The 21,733-nt window shown below is 41.7% G+C and overlaps 1 protein-coding gene across 8 annotated transcripts in view; it reads left to right on the top strand.

The window, feature by feature from the left end:
- The window catches only part of LOC118976042 (transducin-like enhancer protein 4), a 148,489-nt gene that overhangs the window by 79,675 nt on the left and 47,081 nt on the right, over nucleotides 1–21,733 (top strand). The gene's annotated exons all lie outside the window — the stretch shown is intronic.

Raw genomic sequence — 21,733 nt, 5'->3', positions numbered from 1 at the left:
GGCAGTCCTTAGGCGTTGATCGAAGGACAGATGCTACCAGTTTCTTATGTACGTCACAGTTGAATGTTTTGGACCATAAGCAGTTAGATCTCTTGCAGTTTTTAATGACATTAATGCACATAAAGGCTGAAGTCTTCCCTTAGAGACACCTGTGCTGTCACTTTGAATACCTCTTTATTTCTGCCCTTTTACAATAAAAGGGAAGTAGGGTTTTTTCCAGAGCTCTTAAATAGTGGAAAATAATAATTAATCTGTTTTACCCTTCAAGATTCTTTGTAATTTGAAAGGGCATCTGCATGCCCATAGAAATGTCAACATTTACAATTGGAACTGCACACATTGACTTATTTAATTATGCATTTACGGTTGTGTATTTTGTTGTTTAATATACGTATCTATGCCTAGATTAAAAAGTATTCTTAGAGTGTAGTAAGTGTTCCTCCCTTGTGTACTCAGGAAGTAGTAAGTAAATGCATTGACCAGGATTAGCTGATAGCAGCCATTGGAAATCTTGTCTGGTTATTCTGAGGCCATAATATAAACATTCCCTGCCTTCTTAGGATAAATGCATACCTCTAGGCAGGCCAGTGAACTAAACAAAAGCGTCTTCTCCCACCTCAATCCCAGAAGACTCTGGAAATATTTACACTTCCGTGCATCCTTTTGTGTCAATTACATTTTATATTCCCTCATGCCAGAGTAGGGTGTGTTTTGAAATCATCTATAATCATTCAGTATGAGTCTGGGAGTGAGTGTCTATATAGCTAGAAGCCAGGGGAAAAACAAAAAGGAAATAGAGGTGGGTGATTTGGGTTTGACTTATTATGGAATGCTCACTACCGTGTAAATAGATTTGGAGGGGAGGTGTCCATTCTCAGATTTGAAGTTGTGTCACATCTGGGGCTTTCCTGTGGCTTTGGAAGGTGAAGTAGTTTGCTAATTTTTGTAGCTGTGCTCTGTGGTGCTCAGAGAAGCAGTTAGTTGCTTGTTGCATCGATTGGCCTCATCCTCCTGTAAGTGATTCCCAGTTAAGAGGGGCTTTTTATGATTGTCCGCCGTGTGACTTGAGATGGTTTTTATCAGCCCGAGTGTGCCCGTTGCCTGCAGCTGGAGTCAGGCTTGTGTGAAATAATTTATTCATGCAGGATAATGCTCCTTAACATTTAACAGGTAATGAATGTGACATAAATTTCCTTCTTGCTTTCAATTTTTCCCTTTCCTCTTCTAATGTGCAAACAGGCAGCTCTGGTACTCTAAATAATAAGTAATTTTTGGCCATCTGTCAAAAGGAAATTTCAATACAAATTTAAATTAATGGTGCCTGAAATTTTTTATAGCTCCTCTAAAAGCCTCTAATGTGCAGAAAATTCTGAATCTGCTGGTAGTAATTAGTGTTGCATGTAATGAGGATGTGGGCAGTGTTATACAGCCCCAGTGTAACATTTGGATACGGTAGCAAAATTTTGATTTATACAAGGTTATGAATGGGTTTAATTATGAGAGACACTTGAAAATGCTTTTTTTGATGTTACAGATTATTAAACAGGGCAGACTTCAGAATAGCTTATAAAATATAAATCTGAACTTAATGTAAAGATTTAGGTAACTAAAGTGCTTTAACTTTAGATATCAAGTAAAGTGAAAGAAATTTCTCCTGTTTAAGTGTTTTGGCTTTTTCCTCCTTTTCCTTTCTCTCCTAGGTAGTTCTGTGGCCAGTAAACCACATGCTATCAGCTTTATTGATCTTGTTTTTCTACAGCTCCAATAGCCAAGTTCATTCCTAAGCCTGTCATTTGCAGACCTGTGTCTGAAGTTTTTCAGCAATGGTGGTGAATGTAAATACAGACCTAAAGGAAAAAGCACTGTGGGAGCCCAAGAATTAACTGATTTGGTGATGAGCAACCAGAATGGTGTGTGTTCTAGGGTTGTTGACACCTGCTTGTCACTTGCCTATCCAGTGACTCCTTGTAACTGATTTGGAGTTGAAAGGGCAAGAAATGGACCATGACTCACTCTGATGCTTAGTGGTAGGGTGAAAAGCCCAAAGCTCTTTAAAAGACTTCCAAAATATTTAGGTTCCCACTTCTCTTTTCTGGGTGGGGGCATTCTCATGGGCCTCTGGAGGGTTTAGAGCTACTTCTCTCGCCCCATGAAAAGACGTAAGTGAAACCAGGGAGGGTGTGTTGGGATGATGGAGCTTTCCCTCTGCCCGTCACTCCTGCTCAGGTGGCTTGACCACGAAGTGGTGGCAGAGAGGACGTTCCCACATGCTGCCAGTTGCTTTGTAGTTGCTTGAGGTACCAGTTCACGAAGAGGGGTTGCTGGTGTCCTCACATCACTGCCAGTTTCCATCTGCGGGGCTGGAATGAGGGTAATGATTCACAGCTGTGAAGGGCAAATTGCCTCTAAAACTTGGTAGGAATTTGGAGTTGAAAAATTAGTCTAGTTCAGATTTCCACCCCTACCCCCCGAAAATGTGTAGAGTTCTAATACCATCTAGCAGAGAAAATAGGCACCAAAATCAGAACCAGCTTGTAATATAAAACGCAGAATTCACTGTTTCCAGCTATTAATTACTTCCATGGCCTCCCCCAACTTGTAATAATTTTGTATGCTGTATTACCTGATAAGCCCTTTTGTATGGATCTACATGGTCCTCCTGAATGCAGTAACCTCCTCAGGTCTGATCTGTGAGGGATTTGCCATGTTCTATTTGTAGACTATAAGCACATTTTTTTACGTCTAGGTGGTGGTGGTTTTATTTTTATTATGGAATATCTTCCCCAAAGTGCTGGTGGCCATTGAAGAGTATGGTCATTTTTGGTGACATGCACATTGCCAATTATCTCCAGAAACACCGAACCATTTTGAAACGTGAAGTGCAATGTTTCCACACAATCTGCCAATATTGAATTTTATAGTTTTTTGTAATTCTTGCTAGTATAAGTATGATCGGCGTACTTAAATATATTAACATACAGTTCTTTTTCAAGCTGAGTACTTTCCTACGAAAGTGTATATGCTACGGGAGTGTATATGCTAAGCTTTTCCACCTCCTATGTGAACTTTTTTAAGGATTTTCATAATGATCCATTCATTACTTGTTCTAAGGTAATGCCTGTTCATTCTACCCCAGCTATATTTTCAGTGCATATTCTATGCAGATGACCAAAACATCATGCATTGCTTTTCCTGGTCAGTTATTCTGTGTTTGTAATAAAGGTTGATCAGTGGGGAGTTACTTCGCATTGAAGTGCATGATTCAGACCAAGGAAGGACCTTTGCTGTCGCTAGTTGTGTTACAGGTGAAAGTAGGTTTTCAGCCTGAATGAACAGAATGATTACTCCTGTTTGCCCCTTCACTTCGTAAATCAAGACTTAATGGTCAGATTAAGCTGTATTCCAGGATCTTACGAGACTTTGTAAGATCCCACCTTTTTTCCCTTTCCTGTTTCAAAGGAATGGTAGTCTGAAAAAGAGTATGCCTTAGAATATGTTTAACCCCTCGGCAGGTACTGTGTGGGAGAAGACCAGAGAAGAAACCACTTGAGGAGGAAAGCGGGGCCAGCAGGAGAGGGATATAACCGTGTGGGGAGAAGAACTAAGTCTAGATTTGCACTTACATGTTGGTGATGAACAGTTTAAGGAAGTTTTCCAATAACCAAGGGAGTAAAAGGCCCAGAAATGTCTGCCGGTCATCAACAAGCAGAATTCTTTTTGTATCCTTTAACCTTTGAACAAGACTGTGATGTGTTTGAAATTCAACTCCATTCTCCAAACTTAAGTATTATTTTAAGATGTGCTTTTAAAACACATTTTTAAGTAGGGTTTTTAAAATATATTAAGTAATACTACTTCCTTATAAGTGGTGTTTCTGATACTTGTTTCCCAACAGTGTTAAGTTATCTCCCACTAAACTTTTAGCTCTTTGAAGACAAGAATCAGTCTTCTTGGTGGAACTGTGTAGGAAGACAAATCAAGGAATAGTGTGAGAAGGCAATTGTAATGGAATTAGGAAAATCTTGACTTACGCTAGAAATCCTCTTTCCTGCTAGGTAAGCTGTGTATTAATGGGCAAGTCAACTTCCTGGATCCCAAAGCTTCTACTCCAGGCATTTGTTCAGTAGTTTGGAATGTATATGTTTCCTTATGTTATTGAATTTTACAATAAAAATCTTACACCACAAGGTATGTTTCAGCAGTAAAGTTCACCATATCATTAAGCAAAATAAACACAATGGTAGTTATATTTCATTTTGGGTGTTGGGTTGTAGGGGAATGGTTTAATGTTTTAAGTCATGCCTTTTAAGCATTTAATGTTTAACTCGTTCAGTTTTTCAAAATAAGGTGGTGATTTGAAATTAAATGTTTCACACTGCTGTTGCTTTTTCATGTAGAAGAAGTATTTGTTTCTACCATGTGTTTTACTCTTTAGAGTTACTTTATCAAAGACAATCAGGAAGTTTTCATTCTGTGGGTTTATGATGCAGTACTTTGTTTGGCATTAATTGACACCTGCCCCTAGGCATGTAAGCTGTGTGAGATGTAGCAGGCGCCCTCATTCCAGGAAATATGTTGTAATTGTTTGTGGAACAGATGAGTAAATATCTTTAGGGCATAGCTGATCCTCAGGTGGTGAGTGTGAGTGATGAGGGGGTTCGCTGAGCCCTCCTGCCCCAGTCAGTGGAGCAGAACAAGTATTAATTTACAGGGCGCACTGCTTGTGGGGACTGCCTTCCACTGATTTTTGGCAAGAGTGGTTTAATTCTGTTCCTCTGTAAATGAACCCTCTCAGTTACAACAAACGGTTTAATCCTGATGTTTAATGTCTTTAATTTTCTTAATTAGAATGCATTTCATTTCTTGCAAAACTATTACACCATAAAGTTCCTGTAATTGGCACTTGAATTTTACATTTGCTTTTCAAAGTGTAGGTAATTCTCCTAAAAGAATTATTCCAGAGAATTTTTCACCTTCTTTTCTGTGTTCTTACACTAACATTTCCCCATAACCCACTCTGGAAAAATCATAATGTCACCCAGGGAGAAAGAAGCTTATTACTCTCACTTCTTGCATTCTTGAATCATTTCTGCTGCGACATTTACTTCTGTCCCACGAATGTATTTTGTTCTACCATGGTTTAAAGTTACTCGGATATATTCTGAGTTAAAGACTATATGTGCACCCTGGCTGGTGTAGCTCAGTGCATTGAGTGTGGGCAGTGAACCAAAGGGTTGCAGTTCGATTCCCAGTTAGGGCATATGCGTGGGTTGCGGGCCTGGTCCTCACTGGGGGCCAAGTGAGAGGCAACCACACATTGATGTTTTTCCTCCCTCTCTTTCTCCTTCCCTTTCCCTCTCTCTAAAAAAAAGAAAAAAGAAAAAATATATATATTTTTAAAAAGACTGTATACGTGGAGACCACTACTAACAGGTTATAGTTTTGGACATGAAAAGGTGTCATATTTAATTATTACCTATAGCAACTGCCTTGGGATGGGGCAGGACAGAATAGACTTCTGAGTTTGCAAAAGAGAACTAGAAAGAAGTTTGCTGAGGACTCTCAGTAATTCTTTTAAATAAGCTTGCTCTTAAATGAAAGTAATAAATTATATTTCAAGGTTAAATGCTGCGTAGTTATGGCAGATCAAAACTTTAAATCTTAGAATTGAATCTAAATGTTGAACAAAGTATTACTTTAGTCAGACCCAATCTGTTTATTTCTGTATATAATAAATTACACAGCCTTAAGCAGTTGAAGCTTCAAGTACTAGTATTATAACTTTAATTTCTGTTTATGTGTGATTGTGGTGATTGGTGGCTAAGTTTCCCCTCCCCTACTATGTTCAGTGATGCCTTCCGTTTTGCTTCCTGAGAAACAGGAAAACAGCAACATGCACATGCATGTAATCCACTCCTGCGCGGTCTGCCTTTCTTGCCCCACACTTTTTGATATCCCACCCCCTCTTCAGCCCTGAATGTTCATGAAAAGCCTACTCCTTCCTGGCCTTCACCACCCTGTCTCTGACTGAATTGCAGCCAGTGAGGGGGAAATTAGCATGTCTTAAGTATTGTTACAAGTGAACTTTCTAAGATACAGTATGGAGTTAGGTTGAGAAATTCTTTTTCCAGTTATTAATGGACTCATTAATTACTTGTGTAACACCCCAAGGATTCTTGAATTATCTTTCCAAAATTGGTACTTTTCAAGTTGCTGAATGTCTGGATATACGGACCAAGGAGGGGTGAGGAGGTGAACAGGTGAGTGATGCCACCCAGTGAGAGAAGCCCGGAGGGGCAATAATAATAGCTCCCGAGTTGTATTTATTCGGCCTTATGGTCATTTTAATTATTATAGAAAATTTTGAGTTTTCCATTTATTTATCTTTCTTTAAACTTCTGTTTTCTTGAGCGACATTTGGCCTTTTGAACAACAAAATAAAATTGGAAATGCTAATGTTTTGAGCCAACTAAAGGAGGAAAATAAAAATGTCACCATGGTAACAAAGCTGCTTTCTAGATGGTTTCCTAAGATATGCCTGAACTAGAAGCAGATGTCTGATTTGAGAATCTTGCCTCCTTCAATGTAAACAAATAACTTCTGGGCAGGTGTTGGAAATAATATGGAAATCCTATTAAGGGGCCCCGGTTCCTGTCAGTCAGGAAGCCCAGGCCACAAAGGGCTGGTTGTCACAGAAAGGAGCAGAGTAAATTCTCATTAGGCTTGAGCTTTTCCCAGGAAATGATTGTCCCAGTGTGTTCTTTCTCCTGTGAGTCTGAATGTAAGCTGTTGCTTCTACTGATCTATTCACTGTTTGTATTTTTCTCCTCTTCATTCCAGATCCTCCCTCGCCCCACCAGCCTGTATTCTCCCCCTCAGCCACCCCTTCCCTTAGATTAACACTTGATCTGTGCTACTGCTCTGAGAGGTGTGACATTTGTGATTTTAACCTCCCACCCTGGGTGGGGAGGGGATGGCAGCGTTCGTCCCTGGGCCTATTGGACAAAGAACCAGGCTGCTGAGGCTGAGCGCTGAGAGCTGGCACCGGGAGGAGCAGCAGCCCAGTACTGGTCCCTGTTCTGTGTCTGTTTACTTGGAGTTACAGTTTTATGAATTGAGCAGAAACTATAAAAGCATGGAAAGACACCTCTTTGTGAACTTTTAAAAACCTGCATAGTTGTCTGTCAAGCCTCTAAAACTGCCCTGTCCGGGTACGGTAGGTACTAGCCACATGAAGCTGTTGTATAGTAAATTGGTTGAAGTAAATGAAATAAGATTTAAAACCCCAGTTTCTCAGTTGCATTAGCCACGTTTCAGGGGCTCAGTAGCCGTATGTGGTAAGTGCCACGCCAGTGCAGACCTAGCATGTTCCCATTAACACAGAGAGTTGTAGTAGATGGGGAGAGGCTTGGGCCTGACAAGGTTGCTGGTTCTGCTGTTTCACACATCTGGTGAAAACCGACGACCCGTCTTGTAAAGCAGGGTTCTTCCTGGTGCCTAGAAAGTAAGGGATATGTGTGTGTTTGGGTTTGTAACTTTGATGCTGCTCAGGCGTGGTTGATAATGGTTGACCGCACGGATAGAGTGACCTTTAAATGGTTGTAGGTTTCTTTTCTTCTTGTGAAACTGGCGGAGCAGTTTAATGTGGATCTTCCAGGAGGTGCATTTTAATGTTTCTAGACAGAAAGTTGAGGCAGCCCAGAGGTGGGGGTGCAGGGCGGGGGAGGTTGAAGGCTATGAGTAATGATGCTCTTTATAATACTCAGAAGGTTAAATGTGCATAAACACAAAACAAGGCTTCCGAAAACCTACGCTATTACTATGCAGCGTTTCTCGGTCTATAGTCCCCGAGACGCACTTCATAAAGCCAATAAAGCGCGCACTGGTGGTCTCCCGTTGCCCTAGCAACGGACCATGGGGCACACTGTATGTGAAATGCATGAACATCTGTGAATTAATCTTTTTTAGTTTGTTCTTTTCTTGGCACTGATTGGGCCACTCGGGCTTGTGCCTGTGACACCGTGTGTGGAGGGGTAATCTGGGTCAGTCCCCAGGGCCTTGCCCTCCAGTGGATGGTGGAATGGCAAGTGCAGGGACATTTATCCTGGTAATGCGTGCGGCAGTGGAGCGATTTGGCCTGACAGCACTCTCAGTGGGACATTATTAGCTTACTTTCTGGTACATGGGGAAATAAATAATTTTTTTTTTTTTTTACTAAATCTGAGCATTATTGGGTTTATTGGGCTGCCCTGAAAAAATCATCTTTAGAGAAAATTGAAATAATCACTTGTGTTTATACCACAGTTATCGGGACTTGACAAGTCTCTGAGTTACATTCTACATCGTGTGCCAGCCCCAGCCCCAGCCCCAGCCCCAGCTCAGGGGACCTCCCACCCCGGGATTGTAACCAAATCACTCAGGACTGTGTGAATGAGACTCCTGAATTGGATGCTTTGGCTGGGGTCTGTTTTGATAAATCTGGTCGTATCCTAGTCTGACCTTAGTTAGAGAAATTTTAAACTGAACTGGTGACCTTTTTGCCCGAGGGAAAATAAAGCAAACTGACTAAGTAGAGAAGCATTTCGGAGCAACACTCGGAGTGGGTAGTTACTGCCCCCCGCCGAAGTAGGATTACTCTCAGTTCTTCCCCTTTCCTGCCTCTTCCATCATTCTCAAACCGGCACCCTCCCCCTGACTGCGGCGCCCTGTCCAGACTGTGTGTAGTTCCTCCTGTCCCTGCCAGATGCTCACTTGTAAACTGTTTTGCTCACCCCTGTTATTTTCAATTCCCTTCTCTTGTCTTCCTTTTTTCTCCTCCTAACTCCCCCCCCACCCCCCAGCATTGTTGCTTAGATGTCACCCCTCTTTCTTTCCTGGAGAGGAAAGAAAGAATGTTACATGTGAAAGGTCTCATCCTGGAAGTAGTCTCCATGTTTAATATTTAGGGTGAGAACTTTGTCTAATAAATGTAGTAAGACAGATACGTGCAATCACATGCATGCTAGTGCCTTTGATTTCCTGGATTGTCATTAATATGGAGGAGCATTTATGTAGGAAGAACTTCTCGCCAGTCTGTACTTGCTTCCCTTTGGATATGAAAAAGGCACAGCTGTACCATTGTCGCTGGGAGACTTTCCTGATTTTCTGTTAGACAGCGAACCAGAAATTAGTATTTTAGTGGTTTCTGACTTCAGAATCTGTCGGTGTTGGTAGACGAACTTGAAAATTGAGCAGTGCAGTTGAAATAAAATATTTAAAGTTAGTTGGTAGGCATTAACTTGGCAAGCTGTAGGGCAAATGGGCCTGCACTGCCTCCTTGGGGGCACACAGTCAAGATTAGATGCAATTCCTTCCCTCAAATCATTTTCCAGTTCAAGTATGGAGCTGAGATACGCTTCTGAGTAGAGTAAAACATATTAATGGATTGTTCCTCTTCATTTCTTCGAGCTTCCAGTTAGTCCTGAATTCTTTTAAAATGTGCATTTAAAACTAGTTTATGATGACTGGAGGACTGGCTTCTGAAACCAGTCTTCCCAGGACACCGCCGGGACTGATGTGCAAATACAGGCAAAGAAGGGAGTCTTCGGCAAGCACCGCCAGCCACGCCAGTGGCAGCGTTCTGTGGACGCCCGATTCTGGTGGTGCCTCGTCAGGGGCATTCAGATAAGTGTTTTGTGGGAGTCAGCAAAATAAAATATTACTGTCAGACCTGTGACCTCCCTCACTTTTCAGCTGGTTTCTCTGGTTTAAAAAAAGAAGTGTTTTCTGTTGCTGCTGTCAGTAAGTGGCCTCATTTCTATTCAGATGAAATTTTATTCTTTCAGGTACCAAGTTTCTAGAAATACACCGTAGTTTCAGAAATTGAACAGTTACAGGCATTATTTTAGAGGCCTTAAGAAGGAAGTAGAATTCTCAAGTTGTGTTTTTTCATGCCCTAGACTAGTATTTGTTTTTTTTGAAAGCACAGTTCTTTATGTCCAAAACTAAAATTTCTTAGTCACTCAGAGGAAGAAGTGTAAATTCCACAGTCATAAATGGCAGTGAGTAAGCTGACTATAGTGAAGAGTGGAGATGAATTTGAGTCTCTGCTGTTTCGTTCACCTGTGTTCGCTGAAGTGTGTTACAAGTAGCAGTTTTTTGGTAATCTGGATGTGCAAAGGCTTGGAAAGGAACGAGAACACAGATAATCTAGAACAGAAAAGATCTCTAGCATTCAGATTTTTTAAATCCCTACTATGTGTGGTAGCCCAGAAACAGCAATAATCCCTGAATTTTATTTTTAATGTTTTAACTATTTTTGTATTTAAAGTATTTATAGAAAGGACACAAGTTATATTCATTACTTGTGGATATGTGGATCTGTAAAAACAAAAGGTGGTATTTAAGGGGGAAATTCCCGCATGGTTTTCTTAAACACGGTCCTGCAGTGGAGCACTTGCTGGGAGGACTTGTCTCAAAATGTCCGGTTACCAAACCCATACGTGATACCTTCCCATTGGGACCACCCCCAACATTGGTGGGGCCTGCAAGAGAGTAGAAGTGGAGGCCTTCATATCAAATGTCTAAGTGTTTAAGAGTTAAAAATCCAGTTAATGTATACACCTTCATGATGATCCGAAACGCCAGGTGTGACTTTTAACTCACAGGCCCCCTGCCTTTTATTGCTAGAATCACTTGGGTCCTCACATTTTTTTCTTTCTCACTTCAAGGCTTCCTTTTACCCCAGTGGCTGCCCTCAGTTCTAGCTGTGTTCAAACCAACAGCCTAGTCTATCCCTTAAAGGCCCCAGGAAGAAGACCGGGCGGGCAGTCCTGAGCTTGGGCCTTTGGCCAGGGAATACAGGGACTTGGTCATGGCATAGAGTGGGTGAACGGAGAGTGTGTGGGTGTGTCCCCTTGGTCCTGAGGAGGGGCTTAGCTGGATGAGGGTCCAGAGCCCAGGTCAGGGGCCCCACTTGCCAGGCTGTTTGGTTTGTATATGATTTCACAAGCCATTCATTTAAGAGGAAAGTGGAAATTTGCAACTGTTACATCTCAGAGTAATTCTTTGTTAAATAAACATTAACACTTGGATCAAAATTAGGCTGGAGAACTGACATTCTAGAACATGATCTTTAGGGACAGGTTTTTTTAAACTATGGTTTGTAACGTATTAATACATCTCTAACTATACTCTTAAAAAATACTCCTAAAAATCATGAACACTATTGTACCTATTGGTTTTGCTTGTGAAAGGGAGGCAGGAGCTTTTCAAGTAGAACAAGGTAAAAGATGGTCAAGGGCCATGCTTGTGGCTTGTTCTGACGGCTGAGTAAATGGCTTTCCACTTAGCCCTATCTCCAGTCTGGTACATAGTGAAGCTTCAGCCTGTAGTGAGCATGCCAGGCAAGGTTAGCTTTAAAATGATTAGTTGTAAAGACCTGGCTCTCTTAAACTAGAGATTTTCACAGAGAACTAACTCAGGTCTTGATTTCTCTTTTCGTGTTTTTGTTCCTTTCATGCGCTTCTACACGGAAGTGCTGTAGAAATATTTGAAGAACCCTGTCTAGTAGTTTATGTGGGAAGTTGTTGAATAATTTACATGACAAGTGATTAGACAAGTACTTGTCCATCTGACTGAATTATTCTACATGTTTGCCCAGGCAGCAAAGGAGGCACACGGCGTTTCCTCCTCCGGAGAGAGTACAGTGGCCGTATTGACCCGTCTAGTTATTGGGTTTCAGCCTTTTGTTGACATTGTTGTAAATGAAAGCAGCCCAGACAAGCTCCGAGCAGCTGGGCTGGATAATTGTGAAGGATTCATGCTTGTTGCTGTTACCCCCAGTGTTTGCAGTGGGTTGTTTGCTTTGACTTTTGTTGAACTGTTGACAAAAGCATTAGATACAAATGGGAACAAATAAAGTGGTGAGATGCCAGGAGGGCTTGGCAGGAGTAGTGGTTTTCCTTCTACTTAAATGGGGGATGTTGGAACTTATCTAGATGGGAAATGGAAGGTGTAAAGTGTGTGTGCACATAGCTGTTTTCTCTTCAGGTACCAAGCTGGAAAGTAGTTTGCTTTTTATTACTTTGGCTCAAAGAGGTGAGGGAATTAAGAAGGCCACCATGTCTTATAACCTTAGAAAAGCCACTTTATACTTACGCCCTTCAGGTGTGTTGCTGCCCAGGCATGCTCTAACACAAAGAGTTCGTTTCTGGATTCCCCCTCCCCAACGTAAATTTTTTTTAAAAAAATAATGGAACTATTTTGGCTTGGGGAGATGACAGGCATGACGTTGCGGTAGGGAGGATTAAGAAAAACAGTATATGCTAAAATAGTATAGCTAGCAAAATGGAAGTCATATACTGGAACCATTTTAATTTGGTTTAAACAAAATACTCTTTTGTATATTCAAATGGAGAGTAGCTCAGCTGTTGTGAAGCCAGAAAATTAATGGCATTTTTTAGTGAAATAGCAAAAGCATGTCAACAACATAGCTGCAGATGATAATGCTGGCGTTTTATTCATGAGGAATTACCAATGCAGGTTACCGGACAACACGGTGTGACTGAAAATGATTGAGTGTCGGAGAAGCCGTTGTCCTTCTGCTCGATGATTTCATTTTGTGTTTAGCCCTGCCTCGGGCTTCATTTGTGCATGTGTTTTCCCTAGCACAAACCAAAATATAAAGTCTTCTTGGCTGCGGACTATCTGCATATTCTTCCCTTTAAAATTTCTTAAAGTTCTTTTCTAGTGTTGACGTAAAAGCCGCGGAGTATTTTCAAGTGCATAGCTGGCCAGTGGAGATGGGTAGGCTTCAGAGAAAGGTCTCTCTGAGGAATTCGTCTAAATAGGCCCGTGGGAGTTGTCTAAAAGCACTAACCAGCACAGCTCACCAGAATGCAGTGGACGGAGAACTGCATGGAATTGCCTTTCTTGGTAAGGAAAGGATTTGGAATACGTAGGCAGGCCAGAAAGAGGTTCATAAAACATGGGCAGGGAGAGAGAGAAAATATATTTAGGAAGTTGAAATGCTCTCTGGGATATTGCATTTCAGCGATATGATAGTTGAAATGTTTACTAAAAATGTATTTGAATGATCAGAAAAATCAAGCCATATCTCTTTGTATTTGGCCTCCAATCTTGGTCCCCAGTGCTTAGGGCACCATCCACAGGACCTTCTTTTTGTTGGTACTGCTTTACGCAGTGTCCAAGCAAGGAGGAGCCTGGCTTCCCCCTCTGCGTTCTGTTCTCCAGACTTACCTGTTGGATTTCCCTCCTGTGCTAGTGACAGAAAAGAATGGCTTGTGCCTTTGTATCGTTGTTCTTTGGTTCCAGTACCTCCCATTACCAGATCTTAAAGCAGGAAATAATAGGAATTTACTGTTTATTGAAGAAGTGGGAATGGTAGATTATCCTTCCCTGCAGCATCTCCAGTCCTAGAGACTCGTCATCAGTTGAGGGGTGAGTATGGGTAAACGGAAATGGACGTGTACGTTATATGACTACTCTGTAGTCTGCTGAAAAGACCCAAAATACATTCTCTCCAGGTTTCAAGTCATAGATGATATTTGACTTTTTTCAGTAGGTGATCAAGTGTAGGGACCTAGACCTGAAGTTCATATGGAAGAAACCACTGAAAGGGCTGGTACTGAGTGGAGATAAATCCATCTGTGTGACTGAGAAGTTGATGTTTCTTTGGGGTTTAGTCTTCAGGAGAGGAGGTGGGGGAATCATGCAAGTTAGAAAACTGGAAAAGACAATAAGGCAAGAAATTCATCATTGTTAACAAGCTAGAAGAAAAGAGAACGTGAGATGAGGCTCCAGACTTGACCCAGCATGACTCCAAAATTATGAAAGACCGTGGGCAAAAGTGCAGTGAAAGGCTCACAAGTGAAAGGAATGAGTTCAAGAGAAATTGACTTAGGCCAAGACAAATAGGTTGGTACACTGCATCCCTGAGGCAATGGTCACGGCCACAAGAGTAAGCGTATTTTGGAAGAGACCTATTTTATAGACAGATGGGCCTCCGTCTTCCCTCCTCCTCTTTTCCCACTACTCAAGCAGGTATTCTTGTTCACCGCGCTCTTAAAGCTAAAAGAGCACGCTTGTAAAGGGTGACTCAAGGTGGCTCTTTGTATACTCTGTTTGAACCACATTGCTTAATGGTGGGAAGCTGGTGTGTGTTGTGACCTGTCCACATCTATACATGGGACATACTGTGAAGTCTGGCCAGCCTGCAGGTGACAGGCAGTGCTGGGATACTGGTTAGAAACTCAAGCTCAGCAGTTAGGGGGCCTGGGCTCAAACCCTGCCTTCTGACGTTTACCAGGCTTGGGGAGAAGTACTCTCATGTTCTATTTACTGTGACAAGGATGTCAAAGGTAACCTTTCAGAGGTGCCTGACACTTAGTAGGTACTAGTGAATTTTACTTTGTTTTAGTACACAATATGGATAATTTGAAAATAACTTTTTTCAATTTATTCTTTGGGGGTTTAATATTTAAATTAACTTGCACTCCACAGGCAAGTACCACATTGACAGCAGAAAGAAGTAAACTAGAAATGTGCCAGGCTGTGGAGAAAATTATTCTGAGATTAAAATTTTACTGCAAAAAAAATCTACAAAATGGATCTTGTACGTGCAGATGGTTGAGAATTAACTTGAGCTGATTTGAGCACACATTTAATTCCAAAGGGGATTTCATGTTTCGGGATAGTTCAACCCTGGCCGAGAACGTGACTTTTATGTATTTTACAGCAAAAACCACTTGCCACTCATAATAGATGAAATTGGAGACCAAACAGGGAGAACCTTGTGGGTTCCTGTCAGTCTAAATCTAAATCCCCCTTTTAAAAGTCACTGCCCTGCTGTGCCGGCTCTGTGCTGCTTTTGGTAGCAGAAGCTATTAACTAGCCTCACAGGAGCGGAAGGGGTGGCCTGGGGACCCTGGTCCCAGACTCCTTCGTGTTTTGCAGAGAGCCCCATTTATTTTCATGTCAGATTACCTGTAAAATGCACGTCTCCCACCGATTTTGTGAACTGTAATAATTCTGGCGTACCTCTAATTGTGTGGAGAGAAGGGACTGTACCCAGTAGGAGCTTGTCAAGCAGGAGAGACTTCTTGCTGCTTTTCATTATTTTACTGCTCATATGCCAATCCCTGTCAGTAAGGTCCACTGTTGGGGAAGGGACCACTTCCCTGAACTATAACACTGATTTGTTCACAGCTCCTTTTTCCCTCCAGATGGAGTTAACAGAAGAATCTCGTGAGGCAGTGACGCAGCAGTGTTGGTACATGTTTTGGCAGGGGTGCGTCTTGGGGGGAAAAGTGTGTTTGTGGTACTCAGGGTGCTCCGGGGGCAGGGGCCTGGGCCCAGCAGGGCTGAGTAAGGGTGGTGCCCTACCTGGCTGGAGAAGTGCTTTCGTAAAGGGAGGTGTTCCCACAGGGTGAGGCCTGGTTGCTGTGATTTCAGTGCAGAGATTAGCCTCGGTTTCTCTAAAATGTGCCGGTCTGGAGGGTATTATACTGCCTGTGCTTTTTAGGCTGTTGAAATAGTACTTTACCTTTCTTTGCTCATTCTTTGGTGTGTGGCATTTCAGTGATAAGTGCTCTATGTAAGTTTTCACAAAAGGAAGGAACCTTCCTGTCGTGGGGAGAGGGAACCCATACTGTAAATGCACATTGCTCAAAGAGTCATACCAACAAGATTCTAGCAAATTCCATATCTTCTCAATAGGAGTTATAGAATGGCTAGAGTTGTTCTACACTCTGGGCAGTGCTTGCCCTCTTGGGGAGCATGCGGCATAGCCAGGTCTCCCACTGGGGTTAGGCAATGAAGGGCATCTGAACAGATAGGGTGTTGTCTCTCCACAGAGGCCAGGATCGGTCTGGCAAAGCCTGAGAAGGTGTCTTTCAAGTGACTGTTTTATAGAAAGTTACCTCATCTGAATGTTCAGGGCCATCTCCCTAGATGATGTGTTCTGTGAGAAGAGGACCTAGGAAACAGCAGGCACCCCGTTCTTTACAACCAGACCTTTGTTTCTAGAAAAGTGGTGTCTCCACAGACGGCCCAAGAAGCCTTTCTGGGATCAGCTCCGCTAGAGAATTCTTGAGCTTTGCTTTTCTTTACTTTGTCCTACCAGAGATGCCACTTTGGAATGCTTTATAGCTCAGGTTTGGAATCTGATCAAGAGGGGATTCAGAGTTCTCTGGTTATCAGACTTAACACCAGTGATCCATTTTGTTGTTGTTTGTTTTAGAGATTTATTTTATTTCAAAGATAAGGAAAAGGAATATACATTTCTCTAGCTTAGAAAATCCGTAGAGGAAGGACTAGATTTGATGGCAACTTTGTACAGCCACCGTCAGAATCCTTCTAAAGTGCAAGTGGGGGCAGGCGAGGTGTTGAACACTCCCAGCCCAGGGACTCAATTAAAAATGCTTTTAAGACTGTAATTCCAATCAATATGGATAGTCCTAGAACATTGCAAGATGTATGAAAACATGCTTTAAATGCCAGCAACCAGTGAAAAGGGCACGGTTTCAGAAACCCTGCTATAAATTACCTGCCTTCGGCTTTCAGAAACTCAGAAGCTACATCATTGAAATATTCAGAATAAATATCAGAGAGAATTGTACATTCTACATTGCACATTCTACAAGGAATGAAATTTTTAAACATCTAGTTTTGTTTGGCCTAAGATCCTGACATTTTTTTAATGGTTGTCACAACATTTGTTTTGGGAGATGTACAAATCAAATCTGATTATAACAAATACCTTTACAACAAAAATACCCTTATAACCAAACAATTTTTAGACCCCCAACCACTAGTCCACTTACTTAAAATAATATTGAACAGAACCCATTTCCATTAAATCAAAATAATGTAGGTCAGTCTTGGAGGTTTTTCCTTCAATCTATTCCATGGATTCTAGAATCCATATACATGAATTGACAGTAAGTCATTTCAAAAGTGTTTGTTTACCTTTAGAATATACTATATGATTCTTTGAAGTGTAATTTCCCTTACAAATCACTTTTAATATTGAAGTGTTTGCTTTTGTGGGATGAGTCTACCCCAATCGAAATGCTGCTGATTCCCTATTTTGCATATTTTAATTTCTGGGTTGCTTTTTTAAAAAAAACTTTATTTATTGATTTTTTTCTTACTTTATTTATTTTTCGAAAGAGGGGAGGGAGGGAGAAAGAGATGGAGGGAAACATCAGCTGGTTGCCTCTAGTGCTCCACCAACTGGGGACTGGGCCCATAACCCACCCCGACCAACCGGGAATCAAACCAGCAACCTTGGTTCATAGGCCAGCTGCGGTCAATTCACTGAGCCACTCCAGCCAGGGCTTTTTTTATTTATTGATTCCTGTATGAGCCCTGACTGGAGATTGAATTTGCAACCTTGACTTACTGGGATAAAGCTCTGACCAACTGAGCTACCTGGCTAGGGCCTTTGTTATTTTTATGTCTAGAAAGTTTTCCGTGTATAACTTTTCCCTAAAAAGAAATTAAAGTCGTAATATAATTTACATTTTACTCATTGTCAGCTACCAAAAGTACTGGCTGCAGCTTGCTCAAATGTGAAACAAAACACAGGCTCAGACTACAATTATGGTGAATGGTCATCGTCCTGTGGGGGTAGTTTGTGCCTCTGGACCCGGTTGCTTCCAGTCCTGGCCGTGTGCGCTCTCCTTGGGGGGATGGCTTTGTAGAGGGCATTTCCGGTCTGTGACCAGTGTGGCTCCTGCCTCTGTCTATCCCTGGGCCCATCACTCTGGAATCCTCCTTATCACATGACACTTACTTCAGGGTTTCCTTCCCAGATAAGAAAAATTGAGAGGTGGCCTATTGCTTTTCTCTATGTTTATGAAAATTGCTAGAAGGCTGCTTAGTACAGAATGAAAAGTGTGTGCTTTGCTGCCATGGGTTCTAGAGACAACTCTGCCACCTGCTAGCCTTTTGACCTGGGACCGTAATGATGAAAATAATTAGCAGAACAGGCGCATTTACTGTGTGCTGACCAGGTCCTTACAGCCCTCCTTCTCTGTGGTCACAACAGCCCACTGAGGTGTGGGTTACTGCCATTTCTACACTGCGGATGAGGGAAGTGAGACACAGGTTTTCCCACGGTCACCCAGAATGTAGCCTCTCAGATGAACTGTTTAGAACCAAGTTCGTCTCCAGAGCGCATTCTCTTTGTCTCTATACCAGGGTCATTTTAAACCTCATCTGGATAAGCCTTACTTGGTGTAGCATAAGTGAATATTTAGAGATGGACCTGAGGAGATGCGGCCAAGTGCCTGCGATGTAGGAAGTCAATTTAATAAATGGTGCAGGAGCTCCCTTCCTATCTTGTCACATCCACCGAAGTCCAAGCTAAACTATACTCTGATTTTGTACATCTGTAACAGTGCTGTGCAAGGAGAAGATGGCTTGCCTTCTTCATAGTTTGCATTTTGTATATCTTCAAAACGGTGAGTTGAGGCCATTTTGGAATGTTGTCGCACACAGTTCTGTGTGTGGTGTGTGTTAATGTCTCCTATCTATCGAGCAGATGTATCCTCCTCCCCTCACAGCTCGGAGTCTGTTACGGGTTCATTACAGTTGATGCAGATTAAAGAATCTGACAAAGAGTGTAGCCTCATCAGTTTGTTGGAGGTTAATAGGAATACTCCTACAATAATACAGTTTTCCTAATTCGGGTGTTATAGTTTGTTGTCATTTTCATTTCGTGGAGAAGCAAGGGTAGTTTTGTTTTGTGTTTTTTTTAAATAACTACTAACTACATTTAGTGATGTTTTTAACTAAATGTCATAACAACTTATAATTGTTAAATTTGTACTTTCTGCTCTTCTTTAATTGATGAACAAATGCTCATGCTTTCAGTGTTTTGGCTGCCGATCCTCCCAGCTGACTTTTGGAGATCTATGGCATGGATTGAAAGGGGGGGACCGAGGGCAAAGTACCGTCAGAATAGAAGAGGTGGGGTATAGTTGGGCGGGAGTCACAGAGGCGCGAATGCTGGACTCCGGGGCAGTGTCAGTGTGCTGAGGACCTGAGCAGCTCCGTTGAGGGCTGTATGATGATTGATGGTTGGTGCTTGTAGGGTGGGTACCAAGGTAGGCCCCAGGGCTTGACGGAAGCATTTTTGTACTGATCTGTGAATCCGCTTGAAAAGAATTAAGACGTAAAAATTAAATCTCATTTATTCTACGTTTAACAAGTCACCTTTATTTAAAACAAAAATAAAGCATGCCACCAGGCTGTCCTGTAAATCCAGAATGTGTAATCATTGACAGCTATTTGTGATTGGGGTGGGCGCTTAATCATTTTCAAGATCCCTCTTTTCTTAACACTATTAGTGCCACCCTGACTAGTCATTTTGCTTCTCTTTTGAATACAAGTTTCAGCTTACATTAGGGACCTAAAGTGAGGTGAAGGAGATGATGTCTTGGAATCCTATTCCAGCCACTTCGATCTGATTGGATAACAGGCGTCATGCAAAATGCTTAAAGCTAGTGTGCCCTGTACAGTGGCAGTAAGGGGACCTCTGTTATGCTAATTTTATTCTGTCATATTTGATGATATGTTAATTGCCGCTGGTGTGTGTTTTAGATACTCTTAATTAATGGAATCGTCACTGTTTTTGCTCCCGAAGGTTTTTCTAGGAAAGAGTACAACAGACAAATAAATTATTGCTTTTGTTACCACTGAAACTATCTTGGTTCAGTACTCTAACTCACTGAGTTTATTCTATTTTTTAAATAAATCATTCAGAAAGAGGGAAGAAAGTCAGCTAGGGATATTGTAGAAAGAGCATTTGGACTGGGATTCCGGGGACCTGCCCATCTGACAGGAGGCATGCCCACTCTTCACCCTCTATTCTCGCTTAGCCTCAGCTTTCTCATCGTGTTGCATGACTGCTCGGGTTCTTCTGAACCTAGGGTTGGGCTGTGTATTGTATGATAAATCCTCTGAAGTATTTTGTGTATTTAGTAGTAGTGTTTTACTATGCAGAAGCCCCAGCGGATTAGAGCTAGGTGTTATTCTTCTATACGTTCAGGTATTCTAAATGAAATGTTGAAGCTGACTCAGACGTGTAAATCCAGAGTCGCCCCTCTGCCCTCAGAATGAGTGAGAATGCTGATTTAAGCCATGATTCAGACAGTGGTGTAATGGAAGGAGACTGGATGTGGAATTGTATAGAGTTAGGTTCAAATCACAGCCCTTCACAGACTAGAGATAGATGACTTAGCAGTATACTCAGTTTCTCCCAATTATAATAGAATCTTTATAAAATGACAACAGTAATAATGTTATCCATTTCATTGGGTTATTACAAAATTAAATGAGTCAACATGTGTCGAGTACCTTGTGAAGTGCTTGGCAACCAGTCACTTCTCAGTAAGTGCTAAATAAGATCGTGTATTTAAAATGGTATTCTGGCTAATTCAACATACTTTTTGCATGCTAAACATGGCAGTGCCTAGGTTTAATTCAGTTTGTGGCGTCTTCCTGATCTTTTGTTCTTGGGACACTGTGTCCACAGTAGAAGTAATGGTAATAGCTCCACCGTAGCAGCCAAAGCGCTTGTGTTGGAGTCAGTCCTTCGTTTCATGCGCTTTCCGTGCCTTGTCGCATTTTAGTGTGTCTTTTCCTTTTCCCTCAAGATAATTAATTTTAATTACCTGTAAGTACTGGATTGTGATAATAACAGGGCCAAGATGACATGGTAGAAATTCTTTAGTTTTTAAATTGATAATCAGCAGGCCCGGATAACCTCTTACATAGTCATTTATTCATTAAGCTCTTTTGTAAGACGTTTCTGTATTTTGAAATTATATGTAACCAAAACAAACTTAGGTTGAGCCTGCAGTATCCTAGAAGTTGTAAGGCGTGACCTCCCCACAGTCCTTCTGCTTCAGAATTTTGTAGGATTGTCATTAATTTCATACCTGTATAAATGTGGTCCAGTTGTGGGTTCTCTTTAACTTACAGAATCACGAGTGGGCCGTGTAAGAGGTTCTTTACATTTACCAAAGTCAGAAACTTCAGAAGGAGCATTACTGAAAGGTTAACCTTACTGCTGGGTGCTGCTACCTGTAGCAGTCTTTACCTGTAAAACTGTTTTTGTGTTTTTCATGTTTTGGATAAAGGTGAGTATGAAATCACTATCTTGTTAGCAAAACAAGTAGTGAGTGATGTAATTGCTATACAAGTTCAGGGAACTACTTAAAACTGAACACAGTCCCTGTGTCCACTACAGAAGTTAGTTGGAAATACGTGAACTGGAATGAGGCAGAAAGAAATTTTGCGCCGCCTTACCAAGGATCCAGGATACTTAGGTCCGGGAAAGATGCGCCTCATCCAGTTATGTGTGTGACCCTGCTGCCCCTTTGGTAATTAGAACCTTTGTTTCCTCACGGCCCGACTCAGAACCAAATGTAGTAGGACCAGAAACAACGTGTGGGCTTTACTCTGTGCGTATTGGATTTGATAAATATTCTTGTTTATCAACAGAATTTCATTGCCAGCTTGAATTGGAAACCAGTGCAGACCTTGTTTTAATCCTAGCTCTGCTTTTTACCAGCTGTAGGACTTCAGACAAATCTCTTCTTCACGTGCCTTTACTTAGTACTAACATCACAGTAGTTGTACTAAAAGTCCTCTGAGTTTGTGTCTCCATCTAAAATTTAAGTTAAGATTCAACCTGGGGCAAGTTCTGTCTTGATGAATTATA

The sequence above is a fragment of the Sturnira hondurensis genome, unplaced genomic scaffold, assembly GCF_014824575.4.
Source record: "Sturnira hondurensis isolate 20B ecotype Veracruz unplaced genomic scaffold, ASM1482457v3 Scaffold0020642, whole genome shotgun sequence".
Taxonomy (NCBI): domain Eukaryota; kingdom Metazoa; phylum Chordata; class Mammalia; order Chiroptera; family Phyllostomidae; genus Sturnira; species Sturnira hondurensis.
Note: the sequence above shows the minus strand (reverse complement) of the source record. Positions and strands in the feature narration are given on the sequence as shown.